This window comes from Lactuca serriola, chromosome 1 (assembly GCF_051521515.1).
Source record: "Lactuca serriola cultivar US96UC23 chromosome 1, Lser_US96UC23_V15, whole genome shotgun sequence".
In the NCBI taxonomy this organism is placed as follows: domain Eukaryota; kingdom Viridiplantae; phylum Streptophyta; class Magnoliopsida; order Asterales; family Asteraceae; genus Lactuca; species Lactuca serriola.
Genome location: NC_136408.1, coordinates 206195683 through 206220230, shown reverse-complemented (window position 1 = coordinate 206220230; position 24548 = coordinate 206195683). Strand labels below are relative to the sequence as shown.

The 24548-nt window shown below is 45.3% G+C and overlaps 55 non-coding genes and 10 pseudogenes across 55 annotated transcripts; all 65 read right to left on the bottom strand.

Moving 5' to 3' along the window:
- Positions 1-86: 86 nt before the first annotated feature.
- LOC145077663 (5S ribosomal RNA) lies at positions 87-205 on the bottom strand. Its single transcript, XR_013693349.1, has one exon. It is a non-coding gene; the product is annotated as a 5S ribosomal RNA (ribosomal RNA).
- A 228-nt stretch (positions 206-433) lies between these two features.
- LOC145078874 (5S ribosomal RNA) lies at positions 434-552 on the bottom strand. Its single transcript, XR_013694403.1, has one exon. It is a non-coding gene; the product is annotated as a 5S ribosomal RNA (ribosomal RNA).
- A 234-nt stretch (positions 553-786) lies between these two features.
- Positions 787-905, bottom strand: LOC145085457 (5S ribosomal RNA). Its single transcript, XR_013699855.1, has one exon. It is a non-coding gene; the product is annotated as a 5S ribosomal RNA (ribosomal RNA).
- Positions 906-1137: 232 nt separating this feature from the next.
- LOC145080531 (5S ribosomal RNA) lies at positions 1138-1257 on the bottom strand (annotated as a pseudogene).
- A 248-nt stretch (positions 1258-1505) lies between these two features.
- On the bottom strand, positions 1506-1624 carry LOC145077730 (5S ribosomal RNA). The gene has a single exon (XR_013693362.1). It is a non-coding gene; the product is annotated as a 5S ribosomal RNA (ribosomal RNA).
- A 231-nt stretch (positions 1625-1855) lies between these two features.
- Positions 1856-1973, bottom strand: LOC145079002 (5S ribosomal RNA). Its single transcript, XR_013694531.1, has one exon. It is a non-coding gene; the product is annotated as a 5S ribosomal RNA (ribosomal RNA).
- A 233-nt stretch (positions 1974-2206) lies between these two features.
- LOC145076732 (5S ribosomal RNA) lies at positions 2207-2325 on the bottom strand. The gene has a single exon (XR_013692779.1). It is a non-coding gene; the product is annotated as a 5S ribosomal RNA (ribosomal RNA).
- Positions 2326-2557: 232 nt separating this feature from the next.
- Positions 2558-2676, bottom strand: LOC145084977 (5S ribosomal RNA). The gene has a single exon (XR_013699397.1). It is a non-coding gene; the product is annotated as a 5S ribosomal RNA (ribosomal RNA).
- A 237-nt stretch (positions 2677-2913) lies between these two features.
- Positions 2914-3032, bottom strand: LOC145079340 (5S ribosomal RNA). Its single transcript, XR_013694860.1, has one exon. It is a non-coding gene; the product is annotated as a 5S ribosomal RNA (ribosomal RNA).
- Positions 3033-3273: 241 nt separating this feature from the next.
- On the bottom strand, positions 3274-3392 carry LOC145079319 (5S ribosomal RNA). Its single transcript, XR_013694840.1, has one exon. It is a non-coding gene; the product is annotated as a 5S ribosomal RNA (ribosomal RNA).
- Positions 3393-3623: 231 nt separating this feature from the next.
- On the bottom strand, positions 3624-3742 carry LOC145074442 (5S ribosomal RNA). Its single transcript, XR_013691848.1, has one exon. It is a non-coding gene; the product is annotated as a 5S ribosomal RNA (ribosomal RNA).
- Positions 3743-3974: 232 nt separating this feature from the next.
- Positions 3975-4093, bottom strand: LOC145079490 (5S ribosomal RNA). Its single transcript, XR_013695001.1, has one exon. It is a non-coding gene; the product is annotated as a 5S ribosomal RNA (ribosomal RNA).
- Positions 4094-4327: 234 nt separating this feature from the next.
- LOC145078582 (5S ribosomal RNA) lies at positions 4328-4446 on the bottom strand. Its single transcript, XR_013694122.1, has one exon. It is a non-coding gene; the product is annotated as a 5S ribosomal RNA (ribosomal RNA).
- A 231-nt stretch (positions 4447-4677) lies between these two features.
- On the bottom strand, positions 4678-4796 carry LOC145078824 (5S ribosomal RNA). The gene has a single exon (XR_013694355.1). It is a non-coding gene; the product is annotated as a 5S ribosomal RNA (ribosomal RNA).
- Positions 4797-5034: 238 nt separating this feature from the next.
- LOC145085681 (5S ribosomal RNA) lies at positions 5035-5153 on the bottom strand. Its single transcript, XR_013700072.1, has one exon. It is a non-coding gene; the product is annotated as a 5S ribosomal RNA (ribosomal RNA).
- A 233-nt stretch (positions 5154-5386) lies between these two features.
- Positions 5387-5505, bottom strand: LOC145077564 (5S ribosomal RNA). The gene has a single exon (XR_013693310.1). It is a non-coding gene; the product is annotated as a 5S ribosomal RNA (ribosomal RNA).
- Positions 5506-5739: 234 nt separating this feature from the next.
- LOC145080292 (5S ribosomal RNA) lies at positions 5740-5857 on the bottom strand (annotated as a pseudogene).
- A 232-nt stretch (positions 5858-6089) lies between these two features.
- On the bottom strand, positions 6090-6208 carry LOC145077134 (5S ribosomal RNA). Its single transcript, XR_013692970.1, has one exon. It is a non-coding gene; the product is annotated as a 5S ribosomal RNA (ribosomal RNA).
- Positions 6209-6710: 502 nt separating this feature from the next.
- Positions 6711-6829, bottom strand: LOC145078958 (5S ribosomal RNA). The gene has a single exon (XR_013694489.1). It is a non-coding gene; the product is annotated as a 5S ribosomal RNA (ribosomal RNA).
- Positions 6830-7063: 234 nt separating this feature from the next.
- Positions 7064-7182, bottom strand: LOC145078823 (5S ribosomal RNA). Its single transcript, XR_013694354.1, has one exon. It is a non-coding gene; the product is annotated as a 5S ribosomal RNA (ribosomal RNA).
- Positions 7183-7415: 233 nt separating this feature from the next.
- On the bottom strand, positions 7416-7534 carry LOC145078908 (5S ribosomal RNA). Its single transcript, XR_013694436.1, has one exon. It is a non-coding gene; the product is annotated as a 5S ribosomal RNA (ribosomal RNA).
- A 233-nt stretch (positions 7535-7767) lies between these two features.
- On the bottom strand, positions 7768-7886 carry LOC145077150 (5S ribosomal RNA). Its single transcript, XR_013692985.1, has one exon. It is a non-coding gene; the product is annotated as a 5S ribosomal RNA (ribosomal RNA).
- A 235-nt stretch (positions 7887-8121) lies between these two features.
- LOC145080437 (5S ribosomal RNA) lies at positions 8122-8238 on the bottom strand (annotated as a pseudogene).
- A 233-nt stretch (positions 8239-8471) lies between these two features.
- On the bottom strand, positions 8472-8590 carry LOC145077128 (5S ribosomal RNA). Its single transcript, XR_013692965.1, has one exon. It is a non-coding gene; the product is annotated as a 5S ribosomal RNA (ribosomal RNA).
- A 502-nt stretch (positions 8591-9092) lies between these two features.
- LOC145074723 (5S ribosomal RNA) lies at positions 9093-9211 on the bottom strand. Its single transcript, XR_013692040.1, has one exon. It is a non-coding gene; the product is annotated as a 5S ribosomal RNA (ribosomal RNA).
- A 248-nt stretch (positions 9212-9459) lies between these two features.
- Positions 9460-9578, bottom strand: LOC145085672 (5S ribosomal RNA). Its single transcript, XR_013700064.1, has one exon. It is a non-coding gene; the product is annotated as a 5S ribosomal RNA (ribosomal RNA).
- Positions 9579-9811: 233 nt separating this feature from the next.
- Positions 9812-9930, bottom strand: LOC145074365 (5S ribosomal RNA). The gene has a single exon (XR_013691815.1). It is a non-coding gene; the product is annotated as a 5S ribosomal RNA (ribosomal RNA).
- A 232-nt stretch (positions 9931-10162) lies between these two features.
- On the bottom strand, positions 10163-10281 carry LOC145078611 (5S ribosomal RNA). The gene has a single exon (XR_013694151.1). It is a non-coding gene; the product is annotated as a 5S ribosomal RNA (ribosomal RNA).
- Positions 10282-10516: 235 nt separating this feature from the next.
- On the bottom strand, positions 10517-10638 carry LOC145079229 (5S ribosomal RNA). Its single transcript, XR_013694747.1, has one exon. It is a non-coding gene; the product is annotated as a 5S ribosomal RNA (ribosomal RNA).
- Positions 10639-10870: 232 nt separating this feature from the next.
- On the bottom strand, positions 10871-10989 carry LOC145085745 (5S ribosomal RNA). The gene has a single exon (XR_013700135.1). It is a non-coding gene; the product is annotated as a 5S ribosomal RNA (ribosomal RNA).
- A 234-nt stretch (positions 10990-11223) lies between these two features.
- On the bottom strand, positions 11224-11342 carry LOC145079903 (5S ribosomal RNA; annotated as a pseudogene).
- A 237-nt stretch (positions 11343-11579) lies between these two features.
- Positions 11580-11692, bottom strand: LOC145080248 (5S ribosomal RNA; annotated as a pseudogene).
- Positions 11693-12132: 440 nt separating this feature from the next.
- On the bottom strand, positions 12133-12251 carry LOC145078952 (5S ribosomal RNA). The gene has a single exon (XR_013694483.1). It is a non-coding gene; the product is annotated as a 5S ribosomal RNA (ribosomal RNA).
- Positions 12252-12481: 230 nt separating this feature from the next.
- On the bottom strand, positions 12482-12600 carry LOC145074434 (5S ribosomal RNA). Its single transcript, XR_013691845.1, has one exon. It is a non-coding gene; the product is annotated as a 5S ribosomal RNA (ribosomal RNA).
- A 232-nt stretch (positions 12601-12832) lies between these two features.
- LOC145079489 (5S ribosomal RNA) lies at positions 12833-12951 on the bottom strand. Its single transcript, XR_013695000.1, has one exon. It is a non-coding gene; the product is annotated as a 5S ribosomal RNA (ribosomal RNA).
- Positions 12952-13186: 235 nt separating this feature from the next.
- Positions 13187-13305, bottom strand: LOC145078581 (5S ribosomal RNA). Its single transcript, XR_013694121.1, has one exon. It is a non-coding gene; the product is annotated as a 5S ribosomal RNA (ribosomal RNA).
- Positions 13306-13537: 232 nt separating this feature from the next.
- Positions 13538-13656, bottom strand: LOC145078713 (5S ribosomal RNA). The gene has a single exon (XR_013694248.1). It is a non-coding gene; the product is annotated as a 5S ribosomal RNA (ribosomal RNA).
- Positions 13657-13891: 235 nt separating this feature from the next.
- On the bottom strand, positions 13892-14010 carry LOC145073525 (5S ribosomal RNA). The gene has a single exon (XR_013691411.1). It is a non-coding gene; the product is annotated as a 5S ribosomal RNA (ribosomal RNA).
- Positions 14011-14243: 233 nt separating this feature from the next.
- Positions 14244-14362, bottom strand: LOC145074016 (5S ribosomal RNA). Its single transcript, XR_013691649.1, has one exon. It is a non-coding gene; the product is annotated as a 5S ribosomal RNA (ribosomal RNA).
- Positions 14363-14597: 235 nt separating this feature from the next.
- On the bottom strand, positions 14598-14715 carry LOC145080291 (5S ribosomal RNA; annotated as a pseudogene).
- Positions 14716-14948: 233 nt separating this feature from the next.
- Positions 14949-15067, bottom strand: LOC145077708 (5S ribosomal RNA). Its single transcript, XR_013693353.1, has one exon. It is a non-coding gene; the product is annotated as a 5S ribosomal RNA (ribosomal RNA).
- Positions 15068-15568: 501 nt separating this feature from the next.
- On the bottom strand, positions 15569-15687 carry LOC145073201 (5S ribosomal RNA). The gene has a single exon (XR_013691289.1). It is a non-coding gene; the product is annotated as a 5S ribosomal RNA (ribosomal RNA).
- Positions 15688-15933: 246 nt separating this feature from the next.
- On the bottom strand, positions 15934-16052 carry LOC145085671 (5S ribosomal RNA). The gene has a single exon (XR_013700063.1). It is a non-coding gene; the product is annotated as a 5S ribosomal RNA (ribosomal RNA).
- A 233-nt stretch (positions 16053-16285) lies between these two features.
- LOC145074360 (5S ribosomal RNA) lies at positions 16286-16404 on the bottom strand. Its single transcript, XR_013691813.1, has one exon. It is a non-coding gene; the product is annotated as a 5S ribosomal RNA (ribosomal RNA).
- A 232-nt stretch (positions 16405-16636) lies between these two features.
- LOC145079149 (5S ribosomal RNA) lies at positions 16637-16755 on the bottom strand. Its single transcript, XR_013694671.1, has one exon. It is a non-coding gene; the product is annotated as a 5S ribosomal RNA (ribosomal RNA).
- A 243-nt stretch (positions 16756-16998) lies between these two features.
- Positions 16999-17120, bottom strand: LOC145079317 (5S ribosomal RNA). Its single transcript, XR_013694838.1, has one exon. It is a non-coding gene; the product is annotated as a 5S ribosomal RNA (ribosomal RNA).
- Positions 17121-17352: 232 nt separating this feature from the next.
- LOC145085744 (5S ribosomal RNA) lies at positions 17353-17471 on the bottom strand. The gene has a single exon (XR_013700134.1). It is a non-coding gene; the product is annotated as a 5S ribosomal RNA (ribosomal RNA).
- A 236-nt stretch (positions 17472-17707) lies between these two features.
- LOC145080127 (5S ribosomal RNA) lies at positions 17708-17826 on the bottom strand (annotated as a pseudogene).
- Positions 17827-18067: 241 nt separating this feature from the next.
- LOC145080338 (5S ribosomal RNA) lies at positions 18068-18180 on the bottom strand (annotated as a pseudogene).
- Positions 18181-18618: 438 nt separating this feature from the next.
- On the bottom strand, positions 18619-18737 carry LOC145076582 (5S ribosomal RNA). Its single transcript, XR_013692714.1, has one exon. It is a non-coding gene; the product is annotated as a 5S ribosomal RNA (ribosomal RNA).
- A 373-nt stretch (positions 18738-19110) lies between these two features.
- On the bottom strand, positions 19111-19229 carry LOC145077032 (5S ribosomal RNA). Its single transcript, XR_013692917.1, has one exon. It is a non-coding gene; the product is annotated as a 5S ribosomal RNA (ribosomal RNA).
- Positions 19230-19463: 234 nt separating this feature from the next.
- Positions 19464-19584, bottom strand: LOC145078681 (5S ribosomal RNA). The gene has a single exon (XR_013694217.1). It is a non-coding gene; the product is annotated as a 5S ribosomal RNA (ribosomal RNA).
- A 239-nt stretch (positions 19585-19823) lies between these two features.
- On the bottom strand, positions 19824-19942 carry LOC145078685 (5S ribosomal RNA). Its single transcript, XR_013694221.1, has one exon. It is a non-coding gene; the product is annotated as a 5S ribosomal RNA (ribosomal RNA).
- A 234-nt stretch (positions 19943-20176) lies between these two features.
- LOC145078822 (5S ribosomal RNA) lies at positions 20177-20295 on the bottom strand. Its single transcript, XR_013694353.1, has one exon. It is a non-coding gene; the product is annotated as a 5S ribosomal RNA (ribosomal RNA).
- Positions 20296-20529: 234 nt separating this feature from the next.
- LOC145085680 (5S ribosomal RNA) lies at positions 20530-20648 on the bottom strand. Its single transcript, XR_013700071.1, has one exon. It is a non-coding gene; the product is annotated as a 5S ribosomal RNA (ribosomal RNA).
- Positions 20649-20880: 232 nt separating this feature from the next.
- LOC145075183 (5S ribosomal RNA) lies at positions 20881-20999 on the bottom strand. The gene has a single exon (XR_013692368.1). It is a non-coding gene; the product is annotated as a 5S ribosomal RNA (ribosomal RNA).
- A 242-nt stretch (positions 21000-21241) lies between these two features.
- LOC145080290 (5S ribosomal RNA) lies at positions 21242-21359 on the bottom strand (annotated as a pseudogene).
- A 232-nt stretch (positions 21360-21591) lies between these two features.
- On the bottom strand, positions 21592-21710 carry LOC145077121 (5S ribosomal RNA). The gene has a single exon (XR_013692964.1). It is a non-coding gene; the product is annotated as a 5S ribosomal RNA (ribosomal RNA).
- Positions 21711-22211: 501 nt separating this feature from the next.
- LOC145073194 (5S ribosomal RNA) lies at positions 22212-22330 on the bottom strand. Its single transcript, XR_013691287.1, has one exon. It is a non-coding gene; the product is annotated as a 5S ribosomal RNA (ribosomal RNA).
- A 244-nt stretch (positions 22331-22574) lies between these two features.
- On the bottom strand, positions 22575-22693 carry LOC145085670 (5S ribosomal RNA). Its single transcript, XR_013700062.1, has one exon. It is a non-coding gene; the product is annotated as a 5S ribosomal RNA (ribosomal RNA).
- Positions 22694-22926: 233 nt separating this feature from the next.
- On the bottom strand, positions 22927-23045 carry LOC145074188 (5S ribosomal RNA). The gene has a single exon (XR_013691739.1). It is a non-coding gene; the product is annotated as a 5S ribosomal RNA (ribosomal RNA).
- Positions 23046-23277: 232 nt separating this feature from the next.
- LOC145076501 (5S ribosomal RNA) lies at positions 23278-23396 on the bottom strand. The gene has a single exon (XR_013692696.1). It is a non-coding gene; the product is annotated as a 5S ribosomal RNA (ribosomal RNA).
- A 238-nt stretch (positions 23397-23634) lies between these two features.
- On the bottom strand, positions 23635-23756 carry LOC145079228 (5S ribosomal RNA). The gene has a single exon (XR_013694746.1). It is a non-coding gene; the product is annotated as a 5S ribosomal RNA (ribosomal RNA).
- A 232-nt stretch (positions 23757-23988) lies between these two features.
- Positions 23989-24107, bottom strand: LOC145085742 (5S ribosomal RNA). Its single transcript, XR_013700132.1, has one exon. It is a non-coding gene; the product is annotated as a 5S ribosomal RNA (ribosomal RNA).
- A 235-nt stretch (positions 24108-24342) lies between these two features.
- On the bottom strand, positions 24343-24461 carry LOC145080126 (5S ribosomal RNA; annotated as a pseudogene).
- Between the last annotated feature and the right edge of the window lie 87 nt (positions 24462-24548).

Genomic DNA, 24548 nt, shown 5'->3' with positions numbered 1-24548 from the left:
CAAGAAAGAAAGGAAAAAAACCAAAATACCGCACGTAAAATGTAAAAAAAAACGTAAACAAACAAAGTAAAAAGTGGGGGGGGGGGTGGGTGCAACACGAGGACTTCCCAGGGGGTCACCAATCCTAGTACTACTCTCGCCCAAGCACGTTTAGCTGCGGAGTTCTGATGCGATTCGGTGCATTAGTGCTGGTATGATCGCACCCGAAATAATATCCATGTTTATTGCTTTTATGTGTTACCAGACTCGGAACCTCCTTTGTTTTGGTACGCGGGGCGTGGGACCTACGTGACTGATCGGGTCCGTTCCAAAAATACGAAAACCATCAACCATGAACCGGAGGGCACCCGAGCATAGAAATAGCAAGAAAGAAAGGAAAAAAAACCAAAAAACCGCACGTAAAATGTAAAACGCAAATGGACAACGAAAAAGGAGGGTGCAACACGAGGACTTCCCAGGGGGTCACCAATCCTAATACTACTCTCGCCCAAGCACGCTTAACTACAGAGTTCTGATGGGATCCGGTGCATTGGTGCTGTTATGATCACACCCAAAATAATATCCATGTTTATTGCTTTTATGTGTTACAAGACGCATAATCTCCTTTGTTTTTGTACGCGGGCGTGGGATCCACGTGACCGATCGGCTCTGTTCCAAAAATACGGAAACCATCAACCATAAACCGGAAGGCACCGGAGCATAGAAATAGCAAGAAAGAAAGGATAAAAAACCAAAAAACCGCACGTAAAATTTAAAAAAAAAAACGCAAACGGACAAACTAAAAAAGGGGTGCAACACGAGGACTTCCCAGGGGGTCACCAATCCTAGTACTACTCTCGCCCAAGCAAGCTTAACTGCGGAGTTCTGATGGGATCCGGTGCATTAGTGCTGGTATGATCGCACCCGAAATACTATTCATGTTCATTGCTTTTATGTGTTACCAGAGGCAGAACTTCCTTTGTTTTGGTACGCGGGGCGTGGGACCTACGTGACTGATCGGCTCCGTTCCAAAAATACGAAAACCATCAACCATGAACCGGAGGGCACCCGAGCATAGAAATAGCAACAAAGAAAGGAATAAAAACCAAAAAAACGCACGTAAAATGTAAAAAAAAACGCAAACGGACAACGAAAAAGGGGTTGCAACATTAGGACTTCCCAGGGGGTCACCAATCCAAGTACTACTCTTGCGCAAGCACGCTAAACTGCGGAGTTCTGAGGGGGATCCGGTGCATTGGTGCTGGTATGAAAGCACCCGAAATACTATCCAGGTTTATTGTTTTTATGTGTTACAAGATGCAGAACCTCCTTTGCTTTGGTATGCGGAGCGTGGGACCTACGTGACCGATCGGCTCCGTTCCAAACTACGAAAACCATCATCCATGAACCGGAGGGCACCCGAGCATAGAAATAGCAAGAAAGAAAGGAAAAAAACCAAAATACCGCACGTAAAATGTAAAAAAAAAAACGTAAACAAACAAAGTAAAAAGTGGGGGGGGGGGGGGTGGGTGCAACACGAGGACTTCCCAGGGGGTCACCAATCCTAGTACTACTCTCGCCCAAGCACGCTTAACTGCGGAGTTCTGATGCGATTCGGTGCATTAGTGCTAGTATGATCGCACCCGAAATAATATCCATGTTTATTGCTTTTATGTGTTACCAGACGCGGAACCTCCTTTGTTTTGGTACGCGGGGCGTGGGACCTACGTGACTGATCGGCTCCGTTCCAAAAATACGAAAACCATCAACCATGAACCGGAGGGCACCCGAGCATAGAAATAGCAAGAAAGAATGGAAAAAAACCAAAAAACCACACGTAAAATGTAAAAAAAACGCAAACGGACAAACTAAAAAGGGGGTGCAACACGAGGACTTCCTAGGGGGTCACCCATCCTAGTACTACTCTCGCCCAAGCACGCTTAACTGCGGAGTTCTGATGGATCCGGTGCATTAGTGTTGTTATGATCACACCCAAAATAATATCCATGTTTATTGCTTATATGTGTTACAAGATGCAGAATCTCCGTTGTTTTTGTACGCGGGGCGTGGGATCCACGTGACCGATCGGCTCCGTTCCAAAAATACGAAAACCATCAACCATAAACCGGAAGGCACCCGAGCATAGAAATAGCCAGAAAGAAAGGAAAAAAAACCCAAAAAACCGCACGAAAAATGTTAAAAAAAATGCAAACGGACAACGAAAAAGAGGGTGCAACACGAGCACTTCCCAGGGGGTCACCCATCCTTGTACAAGTCTCGCCCAAGCACGCTTAACTGCGGAGTTCTGATGGGATTCGGTGCATTAGTGCTGGTATGATCGCACACGAAATACTATCCATGTTTATTGCTTTTATGTGTTAAAAGACGCATAACCTTCTTTGTTTTGGTACGCGGGGCGTGGGACCCATGTGACCGATCGGCTCCGTTCCAAAAATACGAAAACCATGAACCATGAACCGGAGGGAACCCGAGTATAGAAATAGCAAGAAAGAAAGGAAAAAAAAACCTAAAAACCGCACGTAAAATGGAAAAAAAAATGCAAACGGACAACGAAAAAGGGGTGCAACACGAGGACTTCCCAGGGGGTCACCAATCCTAGTACTACTCTCGCCCAAGCACGCTTAACTTCGGAGTTCTGATGGGATCCGGTGCATTAGTGCTGGTATGATCGCACACGAAATACTATCCATGTTTATTGCTTTTATGTGTTACAAGACGCAAAACCTCATTTGTTTTGGTATGCGGAGCGTGGGACCTACGTGACCGATCGGCTCCGTTCCAAAAATACGAAAACCATCAACCATGAACCGGAGGGCACCCGAGCATAGAAATTGCAAGAAAGAAAGGAATAAAATCCAAAAAACCGCACGTAAAATGTAAAAAAAAAAAAACGCAAACGAACAATGAAAAATGGGGGTGCAACATGAAGACTTCCCAGGGGGTCACCTATCCAATTACTACTCTTGCCCAAGCACGCTTAACTGCGGAGTTCTGATGTGATCCGGTGCATTGGTGCTGGTATGATCGCACCCGAAATATTATCCATGTTTAATTTTTTTTATGTGTTACAAGACACAAAACCTCCTTTCTTTTGGTATGCGGAGCGTGGGACCTACGTGACCGATCGGCTCCGTTCCAAAACTACGAAAACCATCAACCATGAACCGGAGGGCACCCGAGCATAGAAATAGCAAGAAAGAAAGGAAAAAAACCAAAAAACCGCACGTAAAATGTAAAAAAAAAACGCAAACGGACAAACTGAAAAGGGGGGGGGGGGTGCAACACGAGGACTTCCCAAGGGGTAAACCATCCTAGTAATACTCTCGCCCAAACACGCTTAACTGCAGAGTTCTGATGGGATCCGTTGCATTAGTGCTGGTATGATCGCACATGAAATATTATCCATGTTTATTGCTTTTATGTGTTACAAGACGCAGAATCTCCTTTGTTTTCGTACGCGGGGCGTGAGACTTACATGACCGATCAGCTCCGTTCCAAAAATACGAAAACCATCAACAATGAACCAGAGGGCACCCGAGCATAGAAATAGCAAGAAAGAAAGGAAAAAACCAAAAAACCGTACGCAAAATGTAAAAAAAAACGCAAACGGACAACGAAAAAGGAGGGTGCATCACGAGGACTTCCCAGGGGGTCACCCATCCTAGTACTACTCTCTCCCAAGCACTCTTAATTGCGGAGTTCAAATGGGATCCGGTGCATTAGTGCTGGTATGATCGCACCCAAAATACTATCCATGTTTATTGTTTTTATGTGTTTCAAGACGCAGAACCTCCTTTGTTTTTGTACGCAGGGTGTGGGATCCACATGACCGATCGGCTCCGTTCCAAAAATACGAAAACCGTCAACCATGATCCGGATCGCACCCGAGCATAGAAATAGCAAGAAAGAAAGGAAAAAAAAACAAAAAACCGCACGTAAAATGTAAAAAAAAACGCAAGCGGACAACGAAAAAGAGGGTGCAACACGAGCACTTACCAGGGGGTCACCCATCCTTGTACTACTCTCGCCCAAGCACACTTAACTGCGGAGTTCTGATGGTATTCGGTGCATTAGTGCTGGTATGATCGCACACGAAATACTATCCATGTTTATTGCTTTTATGAGTTACAAGACGCAGAACCTCCTTTGTTTTGGTACGCGGGGCGTGGGACCCACGTGACCGATCGGCTCCGTTCCAAAAATACGAAAACCATGAACCATGAAACGGAGGGCACCCGAGCATAGAAATAGCAAGAAAGAAAGGAAAAAAAACCAAAAAACCGCACGTAAAATGTAAAAAAAAAATGAAAACGGACAACGAAAAAGGGGGGTGCTACACGTGGACATCCCAGGGGGTCACCCATTCTAGTACTACTCTCGCCCAAGCACGCTTAACTGCGGAGTTCTGATGGGATCCGGTGTATAAGTGGTGGTATGATCACACCCGAAATAATATCCATGTTTATTGTTTTTATGTGTTACAAGACGCAGAACCTCCTTTGTTTTGGTATGCGGAGCGTGGGACATACGTGACCGATAGGCTCCGTTCCAAAACTACGAAAACCATCAACCATGAACCGGAGGGCACCCGATCATAGAAATAGCAAGAAAGAAAGGAAAAAAACCAAAAAACTGCACGTAAAATGTAAAAAAACACAAACGGACAAACTAAAAAGGGGGGTGCAACACAAGGACTTCCAAGGGGGTCACTCATCCTAGTAATACTCTCGCCCAAGCACGCTTAACTGCAGAGTTCTGATGGGATCCGGTTCATTAGTGCTGGTATGATCGCACCCGAAATAGTATCCATGTTTATTGCTTTTATGTGTTACAAGACGCAGAACCTCCTTTGTTTTGGTATGCGGGGCGTGAGACCTATATGACTGATCGGCTCCGTTCCAAAAATACGAAAACCATCAACCATGAACCGGAGGGCACCCGGGCATAGAAATAGCAAGAAAGAAAGGAAAAAAAAACAAAAAACGTACGTAAAATGTAAAAAAAAAAAAAAACGCAAACGGACAACGAAAAAGGAATGTGCATCACGAGGACTTCCCAGGCGGTCACCCATCCTAGTACTACTCTCGCCCAAGCACGCTTAACTGTGGAGTTCTGATGGGATCCGGTGCATTAGTGCTGGTATGATCGCACCCAAAATACTATCCATGTTTATTGCTTTTATGTGTTACAAGACGCAGAACCTCCTTTGTTTTGGTACGCCGGGCGTGGGACCCACGTGACCGATCGGCTCCGTTCCAAAAATACGAAAACCATCAACCATGAACCAGATGGCACCCGAGCATAGAAATAGCAAGAAAGAAAGGAATAAAAACCAAAAAACCGCACGTAAAATCTAAAAAAAAACGCAAACCGACAACGAAAAAGGGGGGCGCAACACGCGGCCTTCCTACGGGGTCACCCATTCTAGTACTACTCTCGCCAAAGCACGCTTAACTGCGGAGTTCTGATGGGATCCGATGCATTAGTGCAGGTATGATCGCACCCGAAATACTATCCATGTTTATTGTTTTTATGTGTTACAAGACGCAAAACCTCCTTTGTTTTGGTACGTTGGGCGTGGGATCCACGTGACCGATCGGCTCCGTTCCCAAAATACGAAAACCATCAACCATGAACCGGAGGGCACTCGAGCATAGAAATAGCAAGAAAGAAAGGAATAAAAACCAAAAAACCGCACGTAAAATGTAAAAAAAAACGCAAACGGACAACGAAAAAGGGGGGGTGCAACATGAGGACTTCCCAGGGGGTCACCATCCAAGTACTAGTCTTGCCGAAGCACGCTAAACTGCAGAGTTCTGATGGGATCCGGTGCATTGGTGCTGGTATGATCGCACCCGAAATACTATCCATGTTTATTGTTTTTATGTGTTACAAGACGCAGAACCTCCTTTGTTTTGGTACGCAGGGCGTGGGACCCACGTGACCGATCGGCTCCGTTCTAAAAATACGAAAACCATCAACATGAACCAGATGACATCCGAGCATAGAAATAGCAAGAAAGAAAGGAAAAAAACCAAAAAACCGCACGTAAAATGTAAAAAAAAACGCAAACGGAAAACGAAAAAGGGGGGGTGCAACACGAGGACTTCCCAGGGGGTCACCCATTCTAGTACTACTCTCGCGAAAGCACTCTTAACTGCGGAGTTCAAATGGGATCCGGTGCATTATTGCTGGTATGATCGCACCCGAAATACTATCCATGTTTATTGCTTTTATTTGTTAAAAGACACAGAACCTACTTTGTTTTGGTACGCTGGGCGTGGGACCCACGTGACCGATCGGCTCCGTTCCAAAAATACGAAAACCATCAACCATGAACCGGAGGGCACCCGAGCATAGAAATAGCAAGAAAGAAAGGAATAAAAACCAAAAAACCGCACGTAAAATGTAAAAAGAAAACGCAAACGGAGTTCTGATGGGATTCGGTGCATTAGTGCTGGTATGATCGCACACGAAATACTATCTATGTTTATTGCTTTTATGTGTTACAAGACGCAAAACCTCCTTTGTTTTGGTATGCGGAGCGTGGGACCTACGTGACCGATCGGCTCCGTTCCAAAAATACGAAAACCATCAACCATGAACCGGAGGGCACCCGAGCATAGAAATTGCAAGAAAGAAAGGAATAAAATCCAAAAAACCGCACGTAAAATGTAAAAAAAAAAAACGCAAACGAACAATGAAAAATGGGGGTGCAACATGAAGACTTCCCAGGGGGTCACCTATCCAATTACTACTCTTGCCCAAGCACGCTTAACTGCGGAGTTCTGATGGGATCCGGTGCATTGGTGCTGGTATGATCGCACCCGAAATATTATCCATGTTTAATTTTTTTATATGTTACAAGACACAAAACCTCCTTTCTTTTGGTATGCGGAGCGTGGGACCTACGTGACCGATCGGCTCCGTTCCAAAACTACGAAAACCATCAACCATGAACCGGAGGGCACCCGATCATAGAAATAGCAAGAAAGAAAGGAAAAAAACCAAAAAACTGCACGTAAAATGTAAAAAAAACACAAACGGACAAACTAAAAAGGGGGGGGTGCAACACAAGGACTTCCAAGGGGGTCACTCATCCTAGTAATACTCTCGCCCAAGCACGCTTAACTGCAGAGTTCTGATGGGATCCGGTTCATTAGTGCTGGTATGATCGCACCCGAAATAGTATCCATGTTTATTGCTTTTATGTGTTACAAGACGCAGAACCTCCTTTGTTTTGGTATGCGGGGCGTGAGACCTACATGACTGATCGGCTCCGTTCCAAAAATACGAAAACCATCAACCATGAACCGGAGGGCACCCGGGCATAGAAATAGCAAGAAAGAAAGGAAAAAAAACAAAAAACGTACGTAAAATGTAAAAAAAAAAACGCAAACGGACAACGAAAAAGGAATGTGCATCACTAGGACTTCCCAGGCGGTCACCCATCCTAGTAGTACTCTCGCCCAAGCACGCTTAACTGTGGAGTTCCGATGGGATCCGGTGCATTAGTGCTGGTATGATCGCACCCAAAATACTATCCATGTTTATTGCTTTTATGTGTTACAAGACGCAGAACCTCCTTTGTTTTGGTACGCCGGGCGTGGGACCCACGTGACCGATCGGCTCCGTTCCAAAAATACGAAAACCATCAACCATGAACCAGATGGCACCCGAGCATAGAAATAGCAAGAAAGAAAGGAATAAAAACCAAAAAACCGCACGTAAAATCTAAAAAAAAACGCAAACCGACAACGAAAAAGGGGGGCGCAACACGCGGCCTTCCTAGGGGGTCACCCATTCTAGTACTACTCTCGCCAAAGCACGCTTAACTACGGAGTTCTGATGGGATCCGATGCATTAGTGCAGGTATGATCGCACCCGAAATACTATCCATGTTTATTGTTTTTATGTGTTACAAGACGCAAAACCTCCTTTGTTTTGGTACGTTGGGCGTGGGATCCACGTGACCGATCGGCTCCGTTCCAAAAATACGAAAACCATCAACCATGAACCGGAGGGCACCCGAGCATAGAAATAGCAAGAAAGAATGGAATAAAAACCAAAAAACCGCACGTAAAATGTAAAAAAAAACGCAAACGGACAACGAAAAAGGGGGGGGTGCAACATGAGGACTTCCCAGGGGTCACCATCCAAGTACTAGTCTTGCCGAAGCACGCTAAACTGCAGAGTTCTGATGGGATCCGGTGCATTGGTGCTGGTATGATCGCACCCGAATTACTATCCATGTTTATTGTTTTTATGTGTTACAAGACGCAGAACCTCCTTTGTTTTGGTACGCGGGGCGTGGGACCCACGTGACCGATCGGCTCCGTTCTAAAAATACGAAAACCATCAACATGAACCAGATGACATCCGAGCATAGAAATAGCAAGAAAGAAAGGAAAAAAACCAAAAAACCGCACGTAAAATGTAAAAAAAAAACGCAAACGGACAACGAAAAAGGGGGGGTGCAACACGAGGACTTCCCAGGGGGTCACCCATTCTAGTACTACTCTCGCGAAAGCACTCTTAACTGCGGAGTTCAAATGGGATCCGGTGCATTATTGCTGGTATGATCGCACCCGAAATACTATCCATGTTTATTGCTTTTATTTGTTAAAAGACACAGAACCTACTTTGTTTTGGTACGCTGGGCGTGGGACCCACGTGACCGATCGGCTCCGTTCCAAAAATACGAAAACCATCAACCATGAACCGGAGGGCACCCGAGCATAGAAATAGCAAGAAAGAAAGGAATAAAAACCAAAAAACCGCACGTAAAATGTAAAAAGAAAACGCAAACGGAGTTCTGATGGGATTCGGTGCATTAGTGCTGGTATGATCGCACACGAAATACTATCTATGTTTATTGCTTTTATGTGTTACAAGACGCAGAACCTCCTTTGTTTTGGTACGCGGGGCGTGGGACCCACATGACCGATCGGCTCCGTTCCAAAAATACGAAAACCATGAACCATGAAACGGAGGGCACCTGAGCATAGAAATAGCAAGAAAGAAAGGAAAAAAAACCAAAAAACAGCACGTAAAATGTAAAAAAAAAAAACGCAAACGGACAACGAAAAAGGGGGGTGCTACACGAGGACTTCCCAGGGGGTCACCCATTCTAGTACTACTCTCGCCCAAGCACGCTTAACTGCGGAGTTCTGATGGGATCCAGTGTATAAGTGCTGGTATGATCACACATGAAATACTATCCATGTTTATTGCACTTATGTGTTACAAGACGCAGAATCTCCTTTGTATTGGTACACGGAGCGTGGAACCTACGTGGCCGATCGACTCCGTTCCAAAAATACGAAAACCATCAACCATGAACCGGATCGCACCCGAGCATAGAAATGCAAGAAAGAAAGGAAAAAAAAAAACCAAAAAACCTGCACGTAAAATGTAAAAAAAAAAAAAAAAAAAAACGCAAACGGACAACGAAAAAGGGGGGTGCTACACGAGGACTTCCCAGGGGGTCACCAATTCTAGTACTACTCTCGCCCAAGCACGCTTAACTGCGGAGTTCTGATGGGATCCGGTGCATTAGTGCTGGTATGATCGCACCCGAAATACTATCCATGTTTATTGTTTTTATGTGTTACAAGACGCAGAACCTCCTTTGTTTTGGTACGCTGGGCGTGGGACCCACGTGACCGATCGGCTCCGTTCCAAAAATACGAAAACCATCAACCATGAACCGGAGGGCACCCGAGCATAGAAATAGCAAGAAAGAAAGGAATACAAACCAAAAAACAGCATGTAAAATGTAAACAAAGACGAAAACGGACAACGAAAAAGTGGGGTGCAACATCAGGACTTCCCAGGGGGTCACCCATCCAAGTACTACTCTTGCCCATGCACGTTTAACTGCGGAGTTCTGATGGGATCCGGTGCACTGGTGCTGGTATGATCGCACCCGAAATACTATCCATGTTTATTGTTTTTATGTGTTACAAGACGCAGAACCTCCTTCGTTTTGGTATGCGGAGCGTGGGACCTACGTGACCGATAGGCTCCGTTCCAAAACTACGAAATCCATCAACCATGAACCGGAGGGCACCTGAGCATAGAAATAGCAAGAAAGAAAGGAAAAAACGAAAAAACGGCACGTAAAATGTAAAAAAAAACGCAAACGGACAAACTAAAAAGGGGGGTGCAACACGCGGACTTCCCAGGGGGTCACCCATCCTAGTAATACTCTCGCCCAAGCACGCTTAACTGCAGAGTTCTGATGGGATCCGGTTAATTAGTGTTGGTATGATCGCACCCGAAATAATATCCATGTTTATTGCTTTTATGTGTTACAAGACGCAGAACCTCCTTTGTTTTGGTACGTGGGGTGTGAGACCTACATGACCGATCGACTCCGTTCCAAAAATACGAAAACCATCAACCATGAATCGGAGGGCACCCGAGCATACAATAGCAAGAAAGAAAGGAAAAAAACCAAAAAACCGTACGTAAAATGTAAAAAAAAAAAAACGCAAACGGACAACGAAAAAGGAGTGTGCATCACGAGGACTTCCCAGGGGGTCACCCATCCTAGTACTACTCGTAATGCCCAAGCACGCTTAACTGCGGAGTTCTGATGGGATCCGGTGCATTAGTGCTGGTATGATCGCCCCCAAAATACTATCCATGTTTATTGCTTTTATGTGTTACAGGACGCAGAACCTCCTTTGTTTTGGTACGCGGGGCGTGGGACCCACGTGACCGATCGGCTCCGTTCCAAAAATACGAAAACCATCAACCATGAACCAGATGGCACCAGAGCATAGAAATAGCAAGAAAGAAAGGAAAAAAACCAAAAAAACGCACGTAAAATCTAAAAAAAAACGCAAAATTGACAACGAAAAAGGGGGTGCAACACGAGGACTTCCCAGGGGGTCACCAATCCTAGTACTACTCTCGCCAAAGCACGCTTAACTGCGGAGTTCTGATGGGATCCGGTGCATTAGTGCAGGTATGATCGCACCCGAAATACTATCCATTGTTATTGTTTTTATGTGTTACAAGACGCAGAACCTTCTTTGTTTTGGTACGTTGGGCGTGGGACCCACGTGACCGATCGGCTCCATTCCAAAAATACAAACACCATCAACCATGAACCGGAGGGCACCCGAGCATAGAAATAGCAAGAAAGAAAGGAATAAAAACCAAAAAACCGCATGTAAAAACGTAAAAAAAAACGCAAACGGACAACAAAAAAGGGGGGTGCAACGTAAGGACTTCCCAGGGGGTCACCCATCCAAGTACTACTCTTGCCCAAGCATGCTAAACTGCAAAATTCTGATGGGATCCGGTGCATTGGTGCTGGTATGATCGCACCCGAAATACTATCCATGTTTATTGTTTTTATGTGTTACAAGACGCAGAACCTCCTTTGTTTTGGTATGCGGAGCGTGGGACCTACGCGACCGATCGGCTCCGTTCCAAAACTACGAAAACCATCAACAATGAACCGGAGGGCACCCGAGCATAGAAATAGCAAGAAAGAAAGGAAAAAAACCAAAAAACCGCACGTAAAATGTAAAAAAAAACGGAAATGGACAAACTAAAAAGGGGGGGGAGTGCAACACGAGGACTTCTCAGGGGGTCACCCATCCTAGTAATACTCTCGCCCAAGCACGCTTAACTGCAGAGTTCTGATGGGATCCAGTGCATTAGTGCTGGTACACGAAATACTATCCATGTTTATTGCTTTAATGTGTTACAAGACGCAGAACCACCTTTGTTTTGGTACGCGAGGTGTGAGACCTACATGACCGATCGGCTCCGTTCCAAAAATACGAAAACCATCAACCATGAACTTGAGGGCACCCGAGCATAGAAATAGCAAGAAAGAAAGGAAAAAAACCAAAAAATACCGTACGTATGATCGCACCCAAAATATTATCCATGTTCATTGCTTTTATGTCTTACAAGACGCAGAACCTCCTTTATTTTGGTACGCGGGGCGTGGGACCCATGTGACCGATCGGCTCCGTTCTAAAGATTCCAAAAACCATAAACCATGAACCAGATGGCATCCGAGCATAGAAATAGCAAGAAAGAAAGGAAAAAAACCAAAAAACCACACGTAAAATGTAAAAAAAAAACACAAACGGACAACGAAAAAGGGGGGTGCAACACGAGGACTTCCCAGGGGGTCACGCATTCTAGTACTACTCTCGCCAAAGCACGCTTAACTGCGGAGTTCTGATGGGATCCGGTGCATTAGTTCTGGTATGATCGCACATGAAATATTATCCATGTTTAATGCTTTTATGTGTTACAAGACACAGAATCTCCTTTGTTTTAGTACGCGGGGCGTGAGACTTACGTGACCGATCAGCTCCGTTCCGAAAATACGAAAACCATCAACAATGAACCAGAGGGCACCCGAGCATAGAAATAGCAAGAAAGAAAGGAAAAAACCAAAAAACCGTACGCAAAATGTAAAAAAAACGCAAACGGACAACGAAAAAGGAGGGTGCATCACGAGGACTTCCCAGGGGGTCACCCATCCTAGTACTACTCTCTCCCAAGCACTCTTAATTGCGGAGTTCAAATGGGATCCGGTGCATTAGTGCTGGTATGATCGCACCCAAAATACTATCCATGTTTATTGTTTTTATGTGTTTCAAGACGCAGAACCTCCTTTGTTTTTGTACGCAGGGTGTGGGATCCACATGACCGATCGGCTCCGTTCCAAAAATACGAAAACCGTCAACCATGATCCGGATCGCACCCGAGCATAGAAATAGCAAGAAAGAAAGGAAAAAAAACCAAAAAACCGCACGTAAAATGTAAAAAAAAACGCAAACGGACAACGAAAAAGAGGGTGCAACACGAGCACTTACCAGGGGGTCACCCATCCTTGTACTACTCTCGCCCAAGCACACTTAACTGCGGAGTTCTGATGGTATTCGGTGCATTAGTGCTGGTATGATCGCACACGAAATACTATCCATGTTTATTGCTTTTATGAGTTACAAGACGCAGAACCTCCTTTGTTTTGGTACGCGGGGCGTGGGACCCACGTGACCGATCGGCTCCGTTCCAAAAAGACGAAAACCATGAACCATGAAACGGAGGGCACCCGAGCATAGAAATAGCAAGAAAGAAAGGAAAAAAAACCAAAAAACCGCACGTAAAATGTAAAAAAAAAAATGAAAACGGACAACGAAAAAGGGGGGTGCTACACGTGGACATCCCAGGGGGTCACCCATTCTAGTACTACTCTCGCCCAAGCACGCTTAACTGCGGAGTTCTGATGGGATCCGGTGTATAAGTGGTGGTATGATCACACCCGAAATAATATCCATGTTTATTGTTTTTATGTGTTACAAGACGCATAACCTCCTTTGTTTTGGTGTGCGGAGCGTGGGACCTACGTGACCGATAGGCTCCGTTCCAAAACTACGAAAACCATCAACCATGAACCGGAGGGCACCCGATCATAGAAATAGCAAGAAAGAAAGGAAAAAAACCAAAAAACTGCACGTAAAATGTAAAAAAAACACAAACGGACAAACTAAAAAGGGGGGTGCAACACAAGGACTTCCCAGGGGGTCACTCATCCTAGTAAAACTCTCGCCCAAGCACGCTTAACTGCAGAGTTCTGATGGGATCCGGTTCATTAGTGCTGGTATGATCGCACCCGAAATAGTATCCATGTTTATTGCTTTTATGTGTTACAAGACGCAGAACCTCCTTTGTTTTGGTATGCGGGGCGTGAGACCTACATGACTGATCGGCTCCGTTCCAAAAATACGAAAACCATCAACCATGAACCGGAGGGCACCCGGGCATAGAAATAGCAAGAAAGAAAGGAAAAAAAACAAAAAACGTACGTAAAATGTAAAAAAAAAAAAACGCAAACGGACAACGAAAAAGGAATGTGCATCACGAGGACTTCCCAGGCGGTCACCCATCCTAGTACTACTCTCGCCCAAGCACGCTTAACTGTGGAGTTCCGATGGGATCCGGTGCATTAGTGCTGGTATGATCGCACCCAAAATACTATCCATGTTTATTGCTTTTATATGTTACAAGACGCAGAACCTCCTTTGTTTTGGTACGCCGGGCGTGGGACCCACGTGACCGATCGGCTCCGTTCCAAAAATACGAAAACCATCAACCATGAACCAGATGGCACCCGAGCATAGAAATAGCAAGAAAGAATGGAATAAAAACCAAAAAACCGCACGTAAAATCTAAAAAAAAACACAAACCGACAACGAAAAAGGGGGGCGCAACACGCGGCCTTCCCAGGGGGTCACCCATTCTAGTACTACTCTCGCCTAAGCACGCTTAACTGCGGAGTTCTGATGGGATCCGATGCATTAGTGCAGGTATGATCGCACCCGAAATACTATCCATGTTTATTGTTTTCATGTGTTACAAGACGCAAAACCTCCTTTGTTTTGGTACGTTGGGCGTGGGATCCACGTGACCGATCGGCTCCGTTCCAAAAATACGAAAACCATCAACCATGCACCGGAGGGCACCCGAGCATAGAAATAGCAAGAAAGAAAGGAATAAAAACCAAAAAACCGCACGTAAAATGTAAAAAAAACGCAAACGGACAACGACAAAGGGGGGGGGTGCAACATGAGGACTTCCCAGGGGGTCACCATCCAAGTACTAGTCTTGCCGAAGCACGCTAAACTGCAGAGTTCTGATGGGATCCGGTGCATTGGTGCTGGTATGATCGCACCCGAAATACTATCCATGTTTATTGTTTTTATGTGTTACAAGACGCAGAACCTCCTTTGTTTTGGTACGCGGGGCGTGGGACCCACGTGACCGATCGGCTCCGTTCTAAAAATACGAAAACCATCAACATGAACCAGATGACATCCGAGCATAGAAATAGCAAGAAAGAAAGGAAAAAAACCAAAAAACCGCACGTAAAATGTAAAAAAAAAACGCAAACGGACAACGAAAAAGGGGGGGTGCAACACGAGGACTTCCCACGGGGTCACCCATTCTAGTACTACTCTCGCGAAAGCACTCTTAACTGCGGAGTTCAAATGGGATCCGGTGCATTATTGCTGGTATGATCGCACCCGAAATACTATCCATGTTTATTGCTTTTATTTGTTACAAGACACAGAACCTACTTTGTTTTGGTACGCTGGGCGTGGGACCCACGTGACCGATCGGCTCCGTTCCAAAAATACGAAAACCATCAACCATGAACCGGAGGGCACCCGAGCATAGAAATAGCAAGAAAGAAAGGAATAAAAACCAAAAAACCGCACGTAAAATGTAAAAAGAAAACGCAAACGGAGTTCTGATGGGATTCGGTGCATTAGTGCTGGTATGATCGCACACGAAATACTATCTATGTTTATTGCTTTTATGTGTTACAAGACGCAGAACCTCCTTTGTTTTGGTACGCGGGGCGTGGGACCCACATGACCGATCGGCTCCGTTCCAAAAATACGAAAACCATGAACCATGAAACGGAGGGCACCTGAGCATAGAAATAGCAAGAAAGAAAGGAAAAAAAACCAAAAAACAGCACGTAAAATGTAAAAAAAAAAACGCAAACGGACAACGAAAAAGGGGGGTGCTACACGAGGACTTCCCAGGGGGTCACCCATTCTAGTACTACTCTCGCCCAAGCACGCTTAACTGCGGAGTTCTGATGGGATCCAGTGTATAAGTGCTGGTATGATCACACCTGAAATACTATCCATGTTTATTGCTCTTATGTGTTACAAGACGCAGAATCTCCTTTGTATTGGTACGCGGAGCGTGGAACCTACGTGGCCGATCGACTCCGTTCCAAAAATACGAAAACCATCAACCATGAACCGGATCGCACCCGAGCATAGAAATGCAAGAAAGAAAGGAAAAAAAAAACCAAAAAACCTGCACGTAAAATGTAAAAAAAAAAAAAAAAAAAACGCAAACGGACAACGAAAAAGGGGGGTGCTACACGAGGACTTCCCAGGGGGTCACCAATTCTAGTACTACTCTCGCCCAAGCACGCTTAACTGCGGAGTTCTGATGGGATCCGGTGCATTAGTGCTGGTATGATCGCACCCGAAATACTATCCATGTTTATTGTTTTTATGTGTTACAAGACGCAGAACCTCCTTTGTTTTGGTACGCTGGGCGTGGGACCCACGTGACCGATCGGCTCCGTTCCAAAAATACGAAAACCATCAACCATGAACCGGAGGGCACCCGAGCATAGAAATAGCAAGAAAGAAAGGAATACAAACCAAAAAACAGCATGTAAAATGTAAACAAAGACGAAAACGGACAACGAAAAAGTGGGGTGCAACATCAGGACTTCCCAGGGGGTCACCCATCCAAGTACTACTCTTGCCCATGCACGTTTAACTGCGGAGTTCTGATGGGATCCGGTGCACTGGTGCTGGTATGATCGCACCCGAAATACTATCCATGTTTATTGTTTTTATGTGTTACAAGACGCAGAACCTCCTTCATTTTGGTATGCGGAGCGTGGGACCTACGTGACCGATAGGCTCCGTTCCAAAACTACGAAATCCATCAACCATGAACCGGAGGGCACCTGAGCATAGAAATAGCAAGAAAGAAAGGAAAAAACGAAAAAACGGCATGTAAAATGTAAAAAAAAACGCAAACGGACAAACTAAAAAGGGGGGTGCAACACGCGGACTTCCCAGGGGGTCACCCATCCTAGTAATACTCTCGCCTAAGCACGCTTAACTGCAGAGTTCTGATGGGATCCAGTTCATTAGTGTTGGTATGATCGCACCCGAAATACTATCCATGTTTATTGCTTTTATGTGTTACAAGACGCAGAACCTCCTTTGTTTTGGTACGTGGGGTGTGAGACCTACATGACCGATCGACTCCGTTCCAAAAATACGAAAACCATCAACCATGAATCGGAGGGCACCCGAGCATACAATAGCAAGAAAGAAAGGAAAAAAAAACCAAAAAACCGTACGTAAAATGTAAAAAAAAAAAAAAAAAAACGCAAACGGACAACGAAAAAGGTGTGTGCATCACGAGGACTTCCCAGGGGGTCACCCATCCTAGTACTACTCGTAATGCCCAAGCACGCTTAACTGCGGAGTTCTGATGGGATCCGGTGCATTAGTGCTGGTATGATCGCCCCCAAAATACTATCCATGTTTATTGCTTTTATGTGTTACAGGACGCAGAACCTCCTTTGTTTTGGTACGCGGGGCGTGGGACCCACGTGACCGATCGGCTCCGTTCCAAAAATACGGAAACCATCAACCATGAACCAGATGGCACCCGAGCATAGAAATAGCAAGAAAGAAAGGAAAAAAACCAAAAAAACGCACGTAAAATCTAAAAAAAAACGCAAAATTGACAACGAAAAAGGGGGTGCAACACGAGGACTTCCCAGGGGGTCACCAATCCTAGTACTACTCTCGCCAAAGCACGCTTAACTGCGGAGTTCTGATGGGATCCGGTGCATTAGTGCAGGTATGATCGCACCCGAAATACTATCCATTGTTATTGTTTTTATGTGTTACAAGACGCAGAACCTTCTTTGTTTTGGTACGTTGGGCGTGGGACCCACGTGACCGATCGGCTCCATTCCAAAAATACAAACACCATCAACCATGAACCGGAGGGCACCCGAGCATAGAAATAGCAAGAAAGAAAGGAATAAAAACCAAAAAACCGCATGTAAAAACGTAAAAAAAAAAACGCAAACGGACAACGAAAAAGGGGGGTGCAACGTGAGGACTTCCCAGGGGGTCACCCATCCAAGTACTACTCTTGCCCAAGCATGCTAAACTGCAAAATTCTGATGGGATCCGGTGCATTGGTGCTGGTATGATCGCACCCGAAATACTATCCATGTTTATTGTTTTTATGTGTTACAAGACGCAGAACCTCCTTTGTTTTGGTATGCGGAGCGTGGGACCTACGCGACCGATCGGCTCCGTTCCAAAACTACGAAAACCATCAACAATGAACCGGAGGGCACCCGAGCATAGAAATAGCAAGAAAGAAAGGAAAAAAAAACCAAAAAACCGCACGTAAAATGTAAAAAAAAACGGAAATGGACAAACTAAAAAGGGGGGGGGGGGTGCAACACGAGGACTTCTCAGGGGGTCACCCATCCTAGTAATACTCTCGCCCAAGCACGCTTAACTGCAGAGTTCTGATGGGATCCAGTGCATTAGTGCTGGTACACGAAATACTATCCATGTTTATTGCTTTAATGTGTTACAAGACGCAGAACCACCTTTGTTTTGGTACGCGAGGTGTGAGACCTACATGACCGATCGGCTCCGTTCCAAAAATACGAAAACCATCAACCATGAACTTGAGGGCACCCGAGCATAGAAATAGCAAGAAAGAAAGGAAAAAAACCAAAAAACCGTACGTATGATCGCACCCAAAATACTATCCATGTTCATTGCTTTTATGTCTTACAAGACGCAGAACCTCCTTTATTTTGGTACGCGGGGCGTGGGACCCATGTGACCGATCGGCTCCGTTCTAAAGATTCGAAAACCATCAACCATGAACCAGATGGCACCTGAGCATAGAAATAGCAAGAAAGAAAGGAAAAAAACCAAAAAACCACACGTAAAATGTAAAAAAAAAACACAAACGGACAACGAAAAAGGGGGGGTGCAACACGAGGACTTCCCAGGGGGTCACGCATTCTAGTACTACTCTCGCCAAAGCACGCTTAACTGCGGAGTTCTGATGGGATCCGGTGCATTAGTTCTGGTATGATCGCACCCGAAATATTATCCATGTTTATTGCTTTTATGTGTTACAAGACGCAGAATCTCCTTTGTTTTAGTACGCGGGGCGTGAGACTTACGTGACCGATCAACTCCGTTCCGAAAATACGAAAACCATCAACAATGAACCAGAGGGCACCCGAGCATAGAAATAGCAAGAAAGAAAGGAAAAAACCAAAAAACCTCCTTTGTTTTGGTACGCTGGGCGTGGGACCCACGTGACCGATCGGCTCCGTTCCAAAAATATGAAAACCATCAACCATGAACCGGAGGGCACCCAAGCATAGAAATAGCAAGAAAGAAAGGAATAAAAACCAAAAAACCGCACGTAAAATGTAAAAAAAAAAATGCAAACGGACAACGATAAAGGGGGCTGCAACATCAGGACTTCCCAGGGGGTCACCCATCCAAGTACTACTCTTGCCCAAGCACGCTAAACTGCGGAGTTCTGATGGGATCCGGTGCATTGGTGCTGGTATGATCGCACCCGAAATACTATCTATGTTTATTGTTTTTATGTGTTACAAGACGCAGAACCTCCTTTGTTTTGGTATGCGGAGCGTGGGACCTATGTGACCGATCGGCTCCGTTCCAAAACTACGAAAACCATCAACGATGAACCGGAGGGCACCTAAGCATAGAAATATCAAGAAAGAAAGGAAAAAAAACAAAAAACCGCACGTAAAATGTAAAAAAAGGAAACGGACAAACTAAAAAGCAGGGGGGGTGCAACACGAGGACTTCCTAGGGGGTCACCCATCCTAGTAATACTCTCGCCCAAGCACGCTTAACTGCAGAGTTCTGATGGGGGATCCGGTGCATTAGTGCTGGTATGAGCGCACACGAAATACTATCCATGTTTATTGCTTTTATGTGTTACAAGACGCAGAACCTCCTTTGTTTTGGTATGCGGGGCGTGAGACCTACATGACCGATCGGCTCCGTTCCAAAAATACGAAAACCATCAACCATGAACCGGAGGGCACCTGAGCATAGAAATAGCAAGAAAGAAAGGAATAAAAACCAAAAAACCGCACGTAAAATGTAAAAAAAAACGCAAACGGACAACCAAAAAGGGGGGGGGGGGTGCAACATGAGGACTTCCCAGGGGGTCACCCATCCAAGTACTACTCTTGCCCAAGCATGCTTAACTGCGGTGTTCTGATGGGATCCGGTGCATTGGTGCTGGTATGATCGCACCCGAAATACTATCCATGTTTATTGTTTTTTATGTGCTACAAGACGCAGAACCTCCTTTGTTTTGGTATGCGGAGCGTGGGACCTACGTGACCGATAGGCTCCGTTCCAAAACTACGAAAACCATCAACCATGAACCGGAGGGCACCCGATCATAGAAATAGCAAGAAAGAAAGGAAAAAAAACCAAAAAACTGCACGTAAAATGTAAAAAAAACACAAATGGACAAACTAAAAAGGGGGGTGCAACACAAGGACTTCCAAGGGGGTCACTCATCCTAGTAATACTCTCGCCCAAGCACGCTTAACTGCAGAGTTCTGATGGGATCCGGTTCATTAGTGCTGGTATGATCGCACCCGAAATAGTATCCATGTTTATTGCTTTTATGTGTTACAAGACGCAGAACCTCCTTTGTTTTGGTATGCGGGGCGTGAGACCTACATGACTGATCGGCTCCATTCCAAAAATACGAAAACCATCAACCATGAACCGGAGGGCACCCGGGCATAGAAATAGCAAGAAAGAAAGGAAAAAAAACAAAAAACGTACGTAAAATGTAAAAAAAAAAAACGCAAACGGACAACGAAAAAAGAATGTGCATCACGAGGACTTCCCAGGCGGTCACCCATCCTAGTACTACTCTCGCCCAAGCACGCTTAACTGTGGAGTTCTGATGGGATCCGGTGCATTAGTGCTGGTATGATCGCACCCAAAATACTATCCATGTTTATTGCTTTTATGTGTTACAAGACGCAGAACCTCCTTTGTTTTGGTACGCCGGGCGTGGGACCCACGTGACCGATCGGCTCCGTTCCAAAAATACGAAAACCATCAACCATGAACCAGATGGCACCCGAGCATAGAAATAGCAAGAAAGAAAGGAATAAAAACCAAAAAACCGCACGTAAAATCTAAAAAAAAACGCAAACCGACAACGAAAAAGGGGGTGCAACACGCGGCCTTCCTAGGGGGTCACCCATTCTAGTACTACTCTCGCCAAAGCACGCTTAACTGCGGAGTTCTGATGGGATCCGATGCATTAGTGCAGGTATGATCGCACCCGAAATACTATCCATGTTTATTGTTTTTATGTGTTACAAGACGCAAAACCTCCTTTGTTTTGGTACGTTGGGCGTGGGATCCACGTGACCGATCGGCTCCGTTCCAAAAATACGAAAACCATCAACCATGAACCGGAGGGCACTCGAGCATAGAAATAGCAAGAAAGAAAGGAATAAAAACCAAAAAACCGCACGTAAAATGTAAAAAAAAAAACGCAAACGGACAACGAAAAAGGGGGGGGGGGGGTGCAACATGAGGACTTCCCAGGGGGTCACCATCCAAGTACTAGTCTTGCCGAAGCACGCTAAACTGCAGAGTTCTGATGGGATCCGGTGCATTGGTGCTGGTATGATCGCACCCGAAATACTATCCATGTTTATTGTTTTTATGTGTTACAAGACGCAGAACCTCCTTTGTTTTGGTACGCGGGGCGTGGGACCCACGTGACCGATCGGCTCCGTTCTAAAAATACGAAAACCATCAACATGAACCAGATGACATCCGAGCATAGAAATAGCAAGAAAGAAAGGAAAAAAACCAAAAAACCGCACGTAAAATGTAAAAAAAAACGCAAACGGACAACGAAAAAGGGGGGGTGCAACACGAGGACTTCCCAGGGGGTCACCCATTCTAGTACTACTCTCGCGAAAGCACTCTTAACTGCGGAGTTCAAATGGGATCCGGTGCATTATTGCTGGTATGATCGCACCCGAAATACTATCCATGTTTATTGCTTTTATTTGTTACAAGACACAGAACCTACTTTGTTTTGGTACGCTGGGCGTGGGACCCACGTGACCGATCGGCTCCGTTCCAAAAATACGAAAACCATCAACCATGAACCGGAGGGCTCCCGAGCATAGAAATAGCAATAAAGAAAGGAATAAAAACCAAAAAACCGCACGTAAAATGTAAAAAGAAAACGCAAACGGAGTTCTGATGGGATTCGGTGCATTAGTGCTGGTATGATCGCACACGAAATACTATCTATGTCTATTGCTTTTATGTGTTACAAGACGCAGAACCTCCTTTGTTTTGGTATGCGGGGCGTGGGACCCACATGACCGATCGGCTCCGTTCCAAAAATACGAAAACCATGAACCATGAAACGGAGGGCACCTGAGCATAGAAATAGCAAGAAAGAAAGGAAAAAAACCAAAAAACAGCACGTAAAATGTAAAAAAAAAAAACGCAAACGGACAACGAAAAAGGGGGGTGCTACACGAGGACTTCCCAGGGGGTCACCCATTCTAGTACTACTCTCGCCCAAGCACGCTTAACTGCGGAGTTCTGATGGGATCCAGTGTATAAGTGCTGGTATGATCACACCTGAAATACTATCCATGTTTATTGCTCTTATGTGTTACAAGACGCAGAATCTCCTTTGTATTGGTACGCGGAGCGTGGAACCTACGTGGCCGATCGACTCCGTTCCAAAAATACGAAAACCATCAACCATGAACCGGATCGCACCCGAGCATAGAAATGCAAGAAAGAAAGGAAAAAAAAAACCAAAAAACATGCACGTAAAATGTAAAAAAAAAAAAAAAAACGCAAACGGACAACGAAAAAGGGGGGGTGCTACACGAGGACTTCCCAGGGGGTCACCAATTCTAGTACTACTCTCGCCCAAGCACGCTTAACTGCGGAGTTCTGATGGGATCCGGTGCATTAGTGCTGGTATGATCGCACCCGAAATACTATCCATGTTTATTGTTTTTATGTGTTACAAGACGCAGAACCTCCTTTGTTTTGGTACGCTGGGCGTGGGACCCACGTGACCGATCGGCTCCGTTCCAAAAATACGAAAACCATCAACCATGAACCGGAGGGCACCCGAGCATAGAAATAGCAAGAAAGAAAGGAATACAAACCAAAAAACAGCATGTAAAATGTAAACAAAGACGAAAACGGACAACGAAAAAGTGGGGTGCAACATCAGGACTTCCCAGGTGGTCACCCATCCAAGTACTACTCTTGCCCATGCACGTTTAACTGCGGAGTTCTGATGGGATCCGGTGCACTGGTGCTGGTATGATCGCACCCGAAATACTATCCATGTTTATTGTTTTTATGTGTTACAAGACGCAGAACTTTCTTTGTTTTGGTACGCGGGGCGTGGGACCCATGTGACCGATCGGCTCCGTTCCAAAAATACGAAAACCATGAACCATTTACCGGAGGGCACCCGAGCATAGAAATAGCAAGAAAGAAAGGAAAAAACGAAAAAACGGCACGTAAAATGTAAAAAAAAACGCAAACGGACAAACTAAAAAGGGGGGTGCAACACGCGGACTTCCCAGGGGGTCACCCATCCTAGTAATACTCTCGCCCAAGCACGCTTAACTGCAGAGTTCTGATGGGATCCGGTTCATTAGTGTTGGTATGATCGCACCCGAAATACTATCCATGTTTATTGCTTTTATGTGTTACAAGACGCAGAACCTCCTTTGTTTTGGTACGTGGGGTGTGAGACCTACATGACCGATCGACTCCGTTCCAAAAATACGAAAACCATCAACCATGAATCGGAGGGCACCCGAGCATACAATAGCAAGAAAGAAAGGAAAAAAACCAAAATACCGTACGTAAAATGTAAAAAAAAAAAAAAAACGCAAACGGACAACGAAAAAGGAGTGTGCATCACGAGGACTTCCCAGGGGGTCACCCATCCTAGTACTACTCGTAATGCCCAAGCACGCTTAACTGCGGAGTTCTGATGGGATCCGGTGCATTAGTGCTGGTATGATCGCCCCCAAAATACTATCCATGTTTATTGCTTTTATGTGTTACAGGACGCAGAACCTCCTTTGTTTTGGTACGCTGGGCGTGGGACCCACGTGACCGATTGGCTCCGTTCCAAAAATACGAAAACCATCAACCATGAACCAGATGGCACCCGAGCATAGAAATAGCAAGAAAGAAAGGAAAAAAACCAAAAAAACGCACGTAAAATCTAAAAAAAAACGCAAAATTGACAACGAAAAAGGGGGTGCAACACGAGGACTTCCCAGGGGGTCACCAATCCTAGTACTACTCTCGCCAAAGCACGCTTAACTGCGGAGTTCTGATGGGATCCGGTGCATTAGTGCAGGTATGATCGCACCCGAAATACTATCCATTGTTATTGTTTTTATGTGTTACAAGACGCAGAACCTTCTTTGTTTTGGTACGTTGGGCGTGGGACCCACGTGACCGATCGGCTCCATTCCAAAAATACAAACACCATCAACCATGAACCGGAGGGCACCCGAGCATAGAAATAGCAAGAAAGAAAGGAATAAAAACCAAAAAACCGCATGTAAAAACGTAAAAAAAAAACGCAAACGGACAACGAAAAAGGGGGGTGCAACGTGAGGACTTCCCAGGGGGTCACCCATCCAAGTACTACTCTTGCCCAAGCATGCTAAACTGCAAAATTCTGATGGGATCCGGTGCATTGGTGCTGGTATGATCGCACCCGAAATACTATCCATGTTTATTGTTTTTATGTGTTACAAGACGCAGAACCTCCTTTGTTTTGGTATGCGGAGCGTGGGACCTACGCGA